The 13,056-nt window shown below is 44.0% G+C and overlaps 1 long non-coding RNA gene across 1 annotated transcript in view; it reads left to right on the top strand.

The window, feature by feature from the left end:
• Positions 1-10,545, top strand: part of LOC110256938 — a 50,175-nt gene extending 39,630 nt beyond the window's left edge. The window contains exon 4 of the long non-coding RNA XR_002339020.1: positions 10,145-10,545. This is a non-coding gene — a long non-coding RNA (uncharacterized LOC110256938). The remainder of the gene's footprint in view (positions 1-10,144) is intronic.

Raw genomic sequence — 13,056 nt, 5'->3', positions numbered from 1 at the left:
ATGTTCAAGGCTACATATTCAACGATGACAGTCACAGCCCATTCCTGATTGGCTCCTAGAAGAATAGGAACCAGGCTCTGCCTTCTGAGCAAGAGATAGGAAGATTCTGCACCAGGAAAACTGATCAGCCCAAGAGAAGACATGTATATTGGCAATTTGGAGACCTCCGAGGAAATAACCAGATTCACCTCCTTAACCTATGGTGAGGCCCACTAGGAATCCAACGGATATAACTGGAGCATCCAAACTAATCTTTTTTTGTGTCTCCTGAAATATAAATGAATAATCAAGGATCATCAAACATCCAAAAAACCTCAAAATATACATTTAAAAATAGAGATCGAAACATATACATAAGTTACCAAAAAACTGAGTTCAAAGTAAAAAGAGACATGGAGGGGACCAGAAGTTAAACTTTAAAAATTTATTATTCAGAGTTCACATTGTGGCACAACAGAAATGAATCTGACTAGTATCCATGAGGATGTGGTTTCCATCCCTGGCCTCGCTCAGAGGGTCAGAGATCCAGCATTGCCGTGAGCTGTGGTGTAGGTCGCAGATGAGGCTTGGATCCCCAGTTGCTGTGGTTGTGGTGAAGGCTGGCAGCTGCAGCTCTGATTCAACCCCTAGCCTTGGAACTTCCATATGCCACAGGTGCAGCCCTGGGAAAAAAAAAAAAAAAAAAAAAAAAGACAAAAAGAGAAAAATGTTATCTCCTATCTTCCACAGTGAGAGGTGAATATAAAATTAAAAACTCAAGGTAAAAATGCATATTACTTTGAGAGAGGGAGGTAAATAAAAGAACAGCAGTTACAACAATTCCCCACGTTTGCTTCATAAGCCTGGACACAGAGTGAAGAGAAAATAGGTAGAGCCGTGATAAGCTTTTTGTGTTGTATGACTATTTAACTTTTGTGTTATATGACTATTTAACTTATATATATATAAAATCTTGATTTTTTTTAAGACATTAAAAACTTAAAAATATCTGCCATGTTTCTGGAAATGAGTTAATAGACATTAAGTTTAAAAAGTAACTGATACTGGAGTTTCCTGGTGGCCTAGCAGTTAAGGATTCAGCTTTGTTGCTGCTGTGGCTCAGGTTCGATCCCTGGCCCAGGAACTTCCATGTGCTGTGGGTGTGGCCAAAAAATTAAGATATAAAATAAATAAATGCTACCAATATGCTTGCATTTACAATGCTATCATGGAAAGACTTTCACAATTCTTTAAATAGTGAAACTGCAGAATGGTTGCAAACTGCTTAACAAAATCTCAGTTTTGCTTATGATAGAAACACATTTCTTATTTGGAAACATTGTAAGTATGTAGAGAAGTATAAATAATACAATACATATATTTCTCTGTCCATCAGCCACAATTTTGTTTTGTTTTTGTTTTTGGTCTTTTCTAGGGCCACACCCCTGGCATATGGAGGTTCCCAGGCTAGGGGTCTAATAGGAGCTACAGCTGCAGGCCTACACCAGAGCAACAGCAATGCCAGATCTGAGTCACATCTGCAATCTACAGCACAGCTCACAGCGAGGTGAGCGAGGCCAGGGATCGAACCCGAAACCTCATGGTTCCTAAATAGGATTCATTTCCACTGAGCCACGACAGGAACTCTGGAATTAGACATACTTTTAGATAAAGGATTGCGTTTTGTTAGCTAACTCCGAGAAACTCACCAAGTTCAGTATTGTCAACTTAAGATTTCTAATTTCGGAGTTCTGGTCATGACTCAGCATTAAAAACCCAACTAGTATCCATGAGGACACAGGTTTGATCCCTGGTCTCACTCAGTAGGTTAAGGATCTAGCATTGCCATGAGCTGTGATGGTTGCAGACACAGCTCAGATCTGGTGTTGCTGTGGCTATGGGGTAGGCTGGCAGCTGCAGCTCCAATTCAACCACTAGCCTGGGAAACTCCATATGCCACAGGTGCGGCCCTCAAAAGCAAAAAAAAATTCTGATTTTGCCAGTCTATTAGGTATGAAATAGCATATCCTTGTTTAATTATCAGTTATCTAAAAATTAATGAAGTTAACTTTCTTTTCTTATGCCATTCAGGTTCTCGATTTCTGAATTACCTGTACATTATTTTTGTGTTTTCTTTTTCTAATTCATCTATAGAAATTTTTAATCATTACATACAAATTATTTTATACATACATGTGTATATATATCTTGATGTTTTAATGATCAAGAGAAAATTTTAATAACATGCAAAATAGCTAGCACTGTACGGACCTTAGGAGCAATGTGGCAGTATTTTTCAAAACGTGTAAGACGAAGGGAAGCATTTATCTAGCACTTACTACATGGCAGGTACCAGAACATCTCATTTTATCATTTTAGCAAACTTATGAGATTGATATTTTTTCTGTTTTTGTGTGTAAGTAAACAGAAGTTCAATGAAGTTAAACCCATTGTCTGGGCCATGCTAACAACCAGGGGAAAAGGTAGGATTCTGCAGTTGATCCTTCAACAATGGAGATTTGAACTGCATGGGCCCACTTTTAGGGGATTTGTTTCCATAGTCAGTACTACGGTACTACACAACCTGTGGTTGGCTGAATCCGAGATGTAAACCTGCAGATGTATACAGAGGAACATGGCTATAAAGGGCTGAGAATGTTATACAGATTTTTGACAGCGGAGAGTAGGTGGCCCTAACCACCATCCAACCCTGCCATGTTCAGGAGTTACCTGTATTTGATGACAAAGTCTGTGGTTTCTTACAGCACCACAGTGGCTCTCATGAAAATATAATCTACCAGTTCCACTCCTAAGAATCTATTCCCAAAGAAAGAAATCTAGTGGATAAATGCAAATGCACAAAAGTGTTTATTTCAGCATTTACAATAGTGAAGGTATTATTTAAAAAAAAACCTAAGTACTTAACATAAGGGAATGATTTACTGAGGCACCCCTGACAATGCAGGCGACAGAAAAATTAACAACCAGCTTTCTCAAGGAGATTCCCCGCTATAGCTGTTGCTAAGTAACAAGAGTGTACTTTAGTGAATGAAGACAGTCCAGAATGATAGCAGGTGACTATCATTGATTAAAGTGACTCTTTGTGGACCATAGAGGTAAATACTCTCAGGGATTCATTCATTCAATCATTCACTCATTTGTTCAGGAGGCACAAATGAGCACCTATACGCACCAGACCTGCTCTGCACAGGCAATAAAAAACAAATAAGACGCAGGCAGTGCCCTTAGGGGGTTGGCACATTACCACGTGCAATAGACACATAATACTGAGGAGTCGATTTGCACAGTGAGTGAGTGAGCTAAGTACAGATCCCAAACAAACATGGCTCCATAACTGATCTCACCCTGACTTTGGTGATGGCAGGAGAGTGAGGGAAGGTAGAATTAGACTTAAATTGCCAAGGAAATGTCACTTGGCCTGTTCTGATTTGAGAGTCTCTCTTAGGGAGACCTAATCCCTTAGCGGCAAATACTTAGTTATCCAAAGCACACACTTCTTTGTTTCATCCTTTCCTCAAGGGTCTCCCATCCATCTCCCCCTTCCCTAGAAGACAGCAGGGTGCAGGGAGCTTTCCCTGTTTGTGGGGAGGAATGGTCCTCCTAATTGATGCATCCTACTCTCCCTTAAGTGAGTCCCATCTGCCTCTATCTCCCTTGACAGGCCCATCCCTGGAGTGATGAAGCGTCCGTTTTCTTGGTTCCAGCAAGACAAAGAGGCAGTTTCTCAGGGACCTCAGCCATCAGCTGCTGCTGACATGCTCTTCTTGGCTTTAACTGATGCTACAGGCACCTGTACCCTTAAATGGCAATGTGGCAGGGAGGCTGAAAGCACAGACCTGAGGTTGAGCCCCAGCCCTGCCACTTTCTAGGTCTAGAATCACATCAAGTAATTTGATTCTAGGCAAATTACTTAACTTCTGTATGCCTTGATTCCTTCATCTGCAAAATAGGGACAATAAAAAACATTATCTATCTTGGATGGTCTGGAAGATGAAAAAAAACAATGCATATAAAGGTATATAGAACAGTGTCTGCGACATAATACGTGATTAATAAGTGTGAACCACATTTCTAGATCCAGAAACCATCAGATAATCAGATAGCCCCTTTGTCTACCCTCAGCGCTTCCTGGCAAGCTAGAGGGATGGGGGTGGGGAGAATTTGGGTCCCTTGCATGCCACCTGGCAAGCTGAGAGAGATGGCTTCCTTCTGAAGTTTTCAGTGGAAAGCGGGGCCCGTGATACCATGCACACATACACACTGCAAGCTTCCCTCTCTACTTTGATTTCGAGCCCTCCCAACACCTCTTCTCAAACTGTCTCCAAAAGCTTGGCTGCCTCTGAACACTGATGCCGAATAGAAACATGGAAACAGGAAAAGCTTTAATTGCCAGGCAAAGTGGGAACACAGTAGGCTAGTGCCTCAAGGACTGTGCCCCCAGCCCCGGAGTGGAGAGTGAGGAGTCTTAGTGTTTAAAGAGCAGGGTGAGATCAGCTCATGGATATTTTCCTGACTGGTTGGTGGTGAGGTAGTTGGGAGTCAGAGTCATCAACCTTGTGGTTCCAACAGATCTGGGGTCTCCATGCTTGTGGGCAGCATACAGTTAACTTTTTTCTACCCACTGGGGGCTTCAGCACCTGCAAAACAGCTCCAAGGACATGGCTCAGAATACTATCTGTAGCCTTGAGAAAGAACCAAAGATTCTTAATTTTGTTGAATGGCTAAACTATTATTATTCTGTTCTGTTTGACTCTTTTCCTTTTTCTCTGAATTTTATCCCTTCCTGGAGTAAATTGATACTTTAAAGTTTTTCTGTAGATGTAAGGCAGGCTGAGGACATGAGTGGGGTCTACTCTGGGAAAGCCTCATAGGGTCCTGCTTGGTTACAAATCCAGATTTTGATCCCAGGAGAGGAAGCAGGGCTTTTAAACCTGACCACTTGCCACTGTCTGCCCTCAACTTCTGCCTGCAGTTCCTCTTTTCTAATAGAAGGATTCCTTGGCCTTTCTGTTTGGTGGGAACTTCATATGTCACCTCCTAAAATGCTCTCTGTCTAAGGCTTAGGGTAGGACTTCGTAATCAGACCTCCATGCTTTGCTCTTGATAGGTAAGGGGACCTTCTAGAATATAGAAATTCCTTTTCCCTGCCAATTAGGCTGATTTCATGACTCAGGAGACTTCCAGAAGCCAGCTTTGAGATTGAGCTGACCAATTCCCTCTCTATTGTAGTGTTTTATATCCTCTCTCTGCAGGCGTGAGTGCCATACACACTCTTCTGTGTGATTTCTTCCCCTCCTGGATTCCTCTTCTCAACCCAGGGAGAGTAAACCAAGGTGTATGAGAGAAAATAATGCTAGAAAATATTTCAAAAAATGATCCCCACTATCTACAAATAACAGGAGCTCTAATTTCTTGAACATTTTGTATATGTCAGGCATTGTGCTGAATGCTTTCCATATATTCTTTCAATTCATTGTCATAAAATTATAACTAGTCCCCTTTTACAGACAAATAAACTGAATCTTAAAGTTAGTAAATGTTTGTTGAGTGTCACACAGCCTATAATGTGCAGAAACATCTGACACCATTATTCACAATCACGACCCATAGATAAGCAATGAGATGGAGTAAGAATGATGCAGTAAACCTACATGGTCCTGAGCTGGTGAGCTAGTGTCAGGGCTTCAGGGAAAAGGGCAGACAACTCTGGATGACTGAAATAATTTGGATCTTTAGGGAGAATCCAGGAGAGAGAGGATGGGGAAGGATAAATGGATAAGACGAAAGCTCTTCCAGTGACCACATCCCCAGCTGTCTTTCAAATCTTCGGTGAAGGTCATGGACGTTGTTATGTTCTTTGTACGCTTCGAGATCTTGCAGAAACATCAAAAGCTGCTTAGTTCTGCACCCAGGTGGATATGGAAACAAAATAAGAGCCTGCTATGGAGCCAGAGGGAAAGTAAAAACAAGTCCAAGGGAGTTTGATGAAATCTGGGGAAGATTGCTTTGATTTTTCTCCAGCCTCGGAATGTGTCTTCTTCAAGAAAATTCTGCCTAGGATGCAAGAGAGAGCATATAGGTTTGGGTTCTCCAGAGAAAAAGAACCATTAGGAAATGACTATAATTTATTATAAGGAATTGGCCCATTTAGTTACAGAGGCTGGGAGTCCCAAGATTGTAGCTGGCAGGCTAGACACCCAGGAGAGCCAAAGGTACAAGTTCTAGTCTGAGTCCAAGTCCAAAGGCAGAAGCCCAATGTCCCAGCTGAAGTCAGTCAGGCAGAGATGGTAAACTTTCTCCTGCTCAGCCTTTTTGTTCTATTCATGCCTTCGATGCATTTGGATGAGGTCCACCCACTTTGGGGAGAGCAACCCGACTTCCTCAGTCCACTGATTCAAATGTTAATCTCATCCAGAAATAACCCCCCCACACACAGCCAGAATTGAATTTAACCCAAGTATTTGTCACCCCATGGCTCAGTCAAGTGTATGCATAATTTTACTAATTTTAACTATCACAGATAGGAACCCACCGAATGATATGGGGGTCAAATACAAGATGCAGAAAGAAGGCCCACAAAGTTGTAGGAGGTAGTTTCCGAGGAAGTATGCTACTTTATCTAAATAATGACAGAAGGAATTTTTTTAGCAGAGTAGGCCTCCAACACCTTTATTTTGTATTTTTAAATATATTTTTGTAGTGGTATTTATTTATAAATTTAACCATTTTAATCACTTTTAAGTGTATAATCCACTGGCATTAAGTACATTTACATTGTTGTACAGCCATCACCACTATCATGGAATATTTTTGATAAGCAAAAACAGTGTGTGTGAGGTCATTCTTAGCAGAAGAGAAGTAAGCTATCAGAGGGAAATGAAATACCAGAGAACTGCAAGAAGTTGGCTATAGACAGAATGTAGACTGCAGTGATGGTGATAGGTGTGTGTCTGTGTGTGTGTGTGTGTGTGTGTGTGTGTGTGTGTGTGTGTGTGTGTGTGTGTGTATGGGGTAAAACAGTGGCTTGGAGAGGATTGACTTTCAAGATGTGAGCCTAGACGAGTAGACAGAGCCAGAGCATGGTTTTCTAAGCCACGCTATTGAGTTTCAATTGAATCCTATAGGCTCTGAGGAGCAATGGAAGTAATCCAGGGAGGTGTTTCCCAGCCAGACTTCTGCTGTGTGATGATAAGTCTGTGTAGAAGATGCTGTGGACACCCACCTTGAAAGCCCCTTGGCCCACTTCTGAGTTTCCCTTACGGCTTTGGTGGATGGTTCCCAAATATACCCCAAGCAGTGGTGTCTCTCTGTCTCTTCGCCTGAGGGATTTGACCAGCTTGTTCATCCACGTTCAAGACTCCTCTAAGTGCTGAGGATTTCATGCCCCAAGAGAACTTTCAACCATTACGGGCCAGAGATCAGCTAATAAATACTCTAGCTTTTGCATCTCTCATGGGACCATTCTGCATGGTCACCAGAGGGTCCATAGCAGGATTGAGCCCCTGTTGCCTACAGTAGGAACAAGTAGTAATAACATGAGCATACAATCTGCTTTCTTCCTTTCCCTGTGTCACTCTCCTCACTTCCTCATGTGAGATTCCTAGGAACACCTCCTCACTTCCTCATGTGAGATTCCTAGGAACACCTCCCAAGTACTGCCAACACCTAAGTCTTTGTCTCAGGTTCTAAGACAAGTGGTTCCAGAGGTGGCCTCAGGATAGAGTCTATAATTGGCTCCCTCCAGTTGGATGGCAACGAGAATAGCATTGTTGCTGGTATATGCATCTGTGATAACTCCCAATAGCCTGAGCACTGAAACTACTGAAATGCTCACCTGTGGTGGCTTGGTATAGAAGAGGAAGCACTGGCTTATATGATCTTTGTGGCGCTTGAAAGAAAACCTATGGGGCAATGGTAATGATAGGATCATGGAATTGTTAGCTAAAGGAAGTGAATAAAAGACTCGAGTCAACCAACCATCAACTCAAGGTGCCACATTGGGAAAGCCAGGGGCCCTCCATGGAAGCATTGAAAGAGATCCTTATCTTCTGCATCTGTAGGACAACTGTGTTGAAAATCAGGTCAAAGTTTTGATGGAAGGATAACAGACCTACAAAGGAGGCTGTAAGCACAGTCCTGGGAGGTCTTCCATGTTAAAAATCAGGCTCTGAGAGGGAAAGAGTTGGACTCTGTGAAGACCTGGGATTCAGACATTGGGTGGAAACTCCAGACTGACAGAATGGTCCCTCCCCCTTAGCAGAGGCAAGCACCCCCCAACTCCCTGGAACCACGCAAAGAACTCACAAAATACAAGTGTCTCACATTGCTCCTCCCCTCGTTGTTTCTAGACCCCTGACTAGGTTGAGGTCTTAGAATATGCTGAAAAGGAAAGGGAAGCCACAGGAAGAAATGGCTTATCCACCAAAAGAGCTACAGGGCCTGGCTAATACATCCAGAGGGCACTGAGGGAACATAGAATGGACTTTGGGGATGTTGGATTGAAGGATGTGTTGGTGGGATGAACCTTCCTTCAAAAAAAAAAAAAAAAACAAGCCATCCACCTAGAGACAAGTGACAAGTTGATCCCATCAGAACCTTCCATCGTGAAGGGGGCAGTAATCCCTCCTACTAGTGTTGATGTTTATTTCTGGTTCCCTTCACTGCCAGCAGTGCCCCCTGCAAGCCCAATATCCAAGGAATCATGGAGTTGTTAAGGTATTGACATGAGATCCTGTGTAACATTTTCTTTAACCTAAGGTCGTCAAAGGTGTGACCTGACCATGAGATCCACTGGTCTTTCTGTTTAGTGAATTTCCCAGAAGCTGCCAGACTGATAAGAAATTAAAACAGTCTTTCATATTCTCAGCTAAAGTACCAGCTTGCAGATCTTTTGGGGCTGGGTCAGCCTTTTGTACCTTTACTTCCAGCATCTTAACTGGGGGAATGTGTGCCCTCTATATCGAAATTTTAGGTGCTGTGGAATTCAAGGCCTAGGTCTTCAAGGGGATATGCTTCAACCAGGGGATCTAATAAAGGTTCCACTGGACCTAAAGCTACTGCCAGGGTCATTTTGAGTTCCTCATGCAGGTGAGCCAACCGGCCAATAATCAGTTATTGTACTGGCCTTAATAAACCTTGATCACCACAAAGGGAAATATTCTTACAAAATATTGATCAAAGCCTCAACAGCAGCTACAGCTCTGGGGACTGCAATTCATTTCACTCACCTTCCCATTTTTAAATTCTGCTCAGGAGTTCCCGTTGTGGCTCAGGGATAGCAAACCCAACTGGCATCCATGAGGACACATGTTCAATCCCTGGCCTCGCTGAGTGGGTTAAGAATCTGGCACTGCCGTGCCCGTTGTGGCTCAGGGATAACAAACCCAACTGGCATCCGTGAGGACACATGTTCAATCCCTGGCCTCGCTGAGTGGGTTAAGAATCTGGCACTGCCGTGAGCTGTAGTGTAGGTCACAGATGTGGCTCGGATCCTGAGTTGCTGTGGTTGTTGTGTAGGCGGGCTGCTGCAGCTCTGATTTAAGCCCTAGCCTGGGAACTTCCATAGGCTGAGGGTGCAGTCCTAAAAAAAGATCAAAAAAAAAAAAAAAAAAAATCTGCTCAGCGACTGTGATGCATCCCTGTTGGAGACGCCCTCTCAGTTGGGGCAAGGACACTCTGAGCAGAGCAGAAGTGGGGCTGTAGCCAGCCATGTCGAAGGCCTACCATGTCTCCTTGACACACAACTGGCCCTGCAGTTTCAGCGACAGTTGCCTTGCTCCCTGACAGCTTCCCACCAGGTCTCTGTCTTGGTGGCCCTTGGCCTGAGGGCTTTTCCTGGTGCCATGAGAATTTGCTCAGCCCGCAGACAGGGCAGCTCAGGCACACTGGCGTTTAAACAGCAAATATCAATGACGACAAAGGACAGCAGCCATTGGATAAATAGTTCAGCCTCCCTGGCCTTCAGTAGAACTACCCTGAGTTGCATTCTTCTCAGCCCCTCATCAGTCCTGAGCCCCAAGGTGATTGTTGGTGATCTGACTATAAAAGCATGCAAGCTTGTCCTTTACCCTAAGCTCTTCTACTCTGCTCCTTCCTTCATTTGTGATTCCCGGGATCACCTCTCAAATAACCTACCTATCCCTAGGTCCTTGCCTCTGGAATCCAAATTAAGACAGCGTGCCATGAAAAAAAAAAGAAAGAAAAAAGAAAAATGTTCTGCGAGTTCCTTGGTGGCCTAGCAGTCAATGGATCCAGCGTTGTCACTGCTGTGGCACCAGTTCAGTCCCTGGCCTGGGGAATTTCTGCATGCCGTGGGTGCGGCCAAAAGAAAAGTGTTGTTATCAAAACCTCCTCTTGATGACCTGTAATTCATTTTAGCACCTTAATAGTTCAGAAATTTGTGTTGTAATAAAAAATAAAAAACAAAACTCTTTACACTATATTTTGCCACTGTATTTCTCCAGTGTATTTGTGCTTAGTTGAAAGAATGGCCTTTAGAATCAAAATGATCCAGTTTGAATGATGGCTCCATTATTTGCTTTGGAAGTCATTAGCTCCTCTTAAGCCTTAAGACTCCAAACTCTAAAACTGAAGTAACAGTAGTTCCTTTGTGGCTCAGCAGGTTAAGAACCCAACATAGTGTCCATGAGGATGCAGGTTCAACCCCTGGTCTTGCTCAGTGAGTTAAGAATCCAGCATTGCCGCAAGCTGCAGCATAGGTCACAGATGTGGCTTAGGTCTGGTGTTGCTATGGCTGTGGTGTAGGCCAGTAGCTGCAGCTCTGATTCACCCCCTAGCCTGGGAACTTCCACATGCTACAGGTGCCGCCCGCCCCCCGCAAAAAAAATTGAAGTAATAATGTATCTGACCAAAGGGATTTTTGTTAAGGTCAAATAAAAGCCTGGCACATAGTCAGAAAATGATAAAACATAGGGGTCATGGCAATTATCTGACTATAGAATCTTTTTTAGTTGCATCTATTAACATCTGGAATACAAATACTTGTGGGAAACTTTTTGTATGCATTTCTCTAGGGGAAATCTGACCTCTCATCTTGAGCTGAGAAAATCAGATCCTAACTCTATACAGTGATTTTTCTTTTACAAACGTTTTAAAGGCCTTTGCAGAGCTCGAAAGGAAAAAAAGCCTCCCTATCAGTTAATTCCTGCAAAAGAGAAGCCTAGGCTGAACATGTCTTGGGAGGCGTCTTGGAGAATTCTCATTTTGTCCACGTTTCCCAAGCTCTTTGTTCAGTGAGAGAGGTGTTTCAGGAGAAAGGTCCGTGTTGAGAATGCAGGAAGTTGTCTACACTGCGTCTGCCGGTCCTAACTCGTGGAGTGGTGACTCACCCATCCCAGGGTGAGAGGGGAAGATTGAGCTGCTCTGTCACCAAAACAAACACAGGGCCCTAAACAGTGCTTTGTTCGTGGGCGACCTGCTAAAAGGGAGGCGACAGAGAACAGGCGGCCAAGTGTTTAACAATCTCCCATTCTTCATTTATTTCCAAAAGCAGCCCTAAGATTACACAGCTATAAATTTCTGAAACATTTCTAACTTCTTAGAACAAAGAAACTATCGTATAAAAAATGTGGACAGCTAGGCAGGTGATACACAGAAGCCCCTTAGCGCTCAACACACTGAACTGAGACAACAGAGGTCGAAGAGCTGCAGGCAGGCCGTCAGCTTGAAATGGCTTTCCCTTAACAACTTGGCTTTGCCGATGCCAATCTTCCCAAGTGTGAAAGTCACAGCAACTCCGGTGATTCTCAGAGAGCCCCGCCAGGGCAGTTAGGCTACAAACTAGCCCGTTAGAGCTGGGAGCCTATTGTTAGCTTACTCAGTCAGAAAGTAGCATTCTGGAGTTCCCGTCATGGCGCAGTGGAAATGAATCCAACTAGGAACCATGAAGTTGCGGGTTCGATCCCTGGCCTCACTCAGTGGGTCAAGGATTTGGCATTACCATGAGCTGTGATGTAGGTCGCAGACGTGGCTCTGATCTGGTGTTGCTGTGGCTCTGGCATAGGCCGGTGGCTACAGCTCCACTTGGACCCCTAGCCTGGGAACCTCCATATGCCCCGAGAGTGGGCCCCTAAAAAGACAAGAGACAAAAAAAAAAAAGTAGCATTCCGAGCTGAGGAATTTCGATGCAGCTCTTGCTTCTTTCTTTTCCTCCCTCCCTCCTTTCCTTCCTTCTTTCCTCCCTCCCTTTCTCCCTCCCTCCATCCCTCCCACAGTTTCCCTTGAGGTCTGTATATATGCAGCATGTGTGAAGAGAAAAAGACAAACATCATTTGACTCAACTTTAATTCAACTTCAATTGCGGATGTTTCCGAAGGTTGAATTTACCCTTTAGTGTCTTCACCCTGGTACTAAGTGCCCTATGCCTCTGTGTTTCTGAATCTTACAGAAGAAAATCTGGGGAGGCGGCTGCGGGGATGGGTACAGGAGCATGGAAGAAGGCTTGACTAACTTCGTCAAACCATTCTGGTAGTAGTTGTCACCATGCCAGGACTCCTCTTTGGAGTCAGGACTGTCCCACGGGGTGTGGGGATGCCTGATGGGGCCGTGTCCTGCCCAAGGGCACCTGGGCCAGGGCACTCCTAGTGAGAGGTCGCATCTGTTCTTTTCCTAAGTTCTAACAGCCCCGCAGGGAAGATCCCCCCAGAATGAAGGCCAGGAGACATCCTGCGTGGCTGACTTAGCATTCTGAGACCAAAGTGGTTTGTGTCTGCGTGGGGTCAGCCAGGAATTCATTTTATCCTGTCCACGCCTCGAGCCCTGACACCCAATTTCTGACCCCCTAGACATCTTCTGAAGAGGAGATCATTCAATTCATTCAATTCCATCAACATGAAATGAATCATGGCAAATGCCAGCTTCCTGTACACACGCTTCAGCTCATCTGCCTGCCGCATTTACACTGAAACTAGTTTTTCTTGCTTTCCTGGAGTAAAAGGGTTAGGTATCGATGTGTTGGTTGGTTTAGAAGTGAGTGAAGTGTAATTTAAAAATATGAATTTTCACTGAAGCATTTCAATTTAAAACATCCACTGAGTA

Source organism: Sus scrofa, chromosome 1, assembly GCF_000003025.6.
Source record: "Sus scrofa isolate TJ Tabasco breed Duroc chromosome 1, Sscrofa11.1, whole genome shotgun sequence".
Classification (NCBI taxonomy): Eukaryota; Metazoa; Chordata; class Mammalia; order Artiodactyla; family Suidae; genus Sus; species Sus scrofa.
This window is presented reverse-complemented; position numbering and strand designations above follow the sequence as displayed.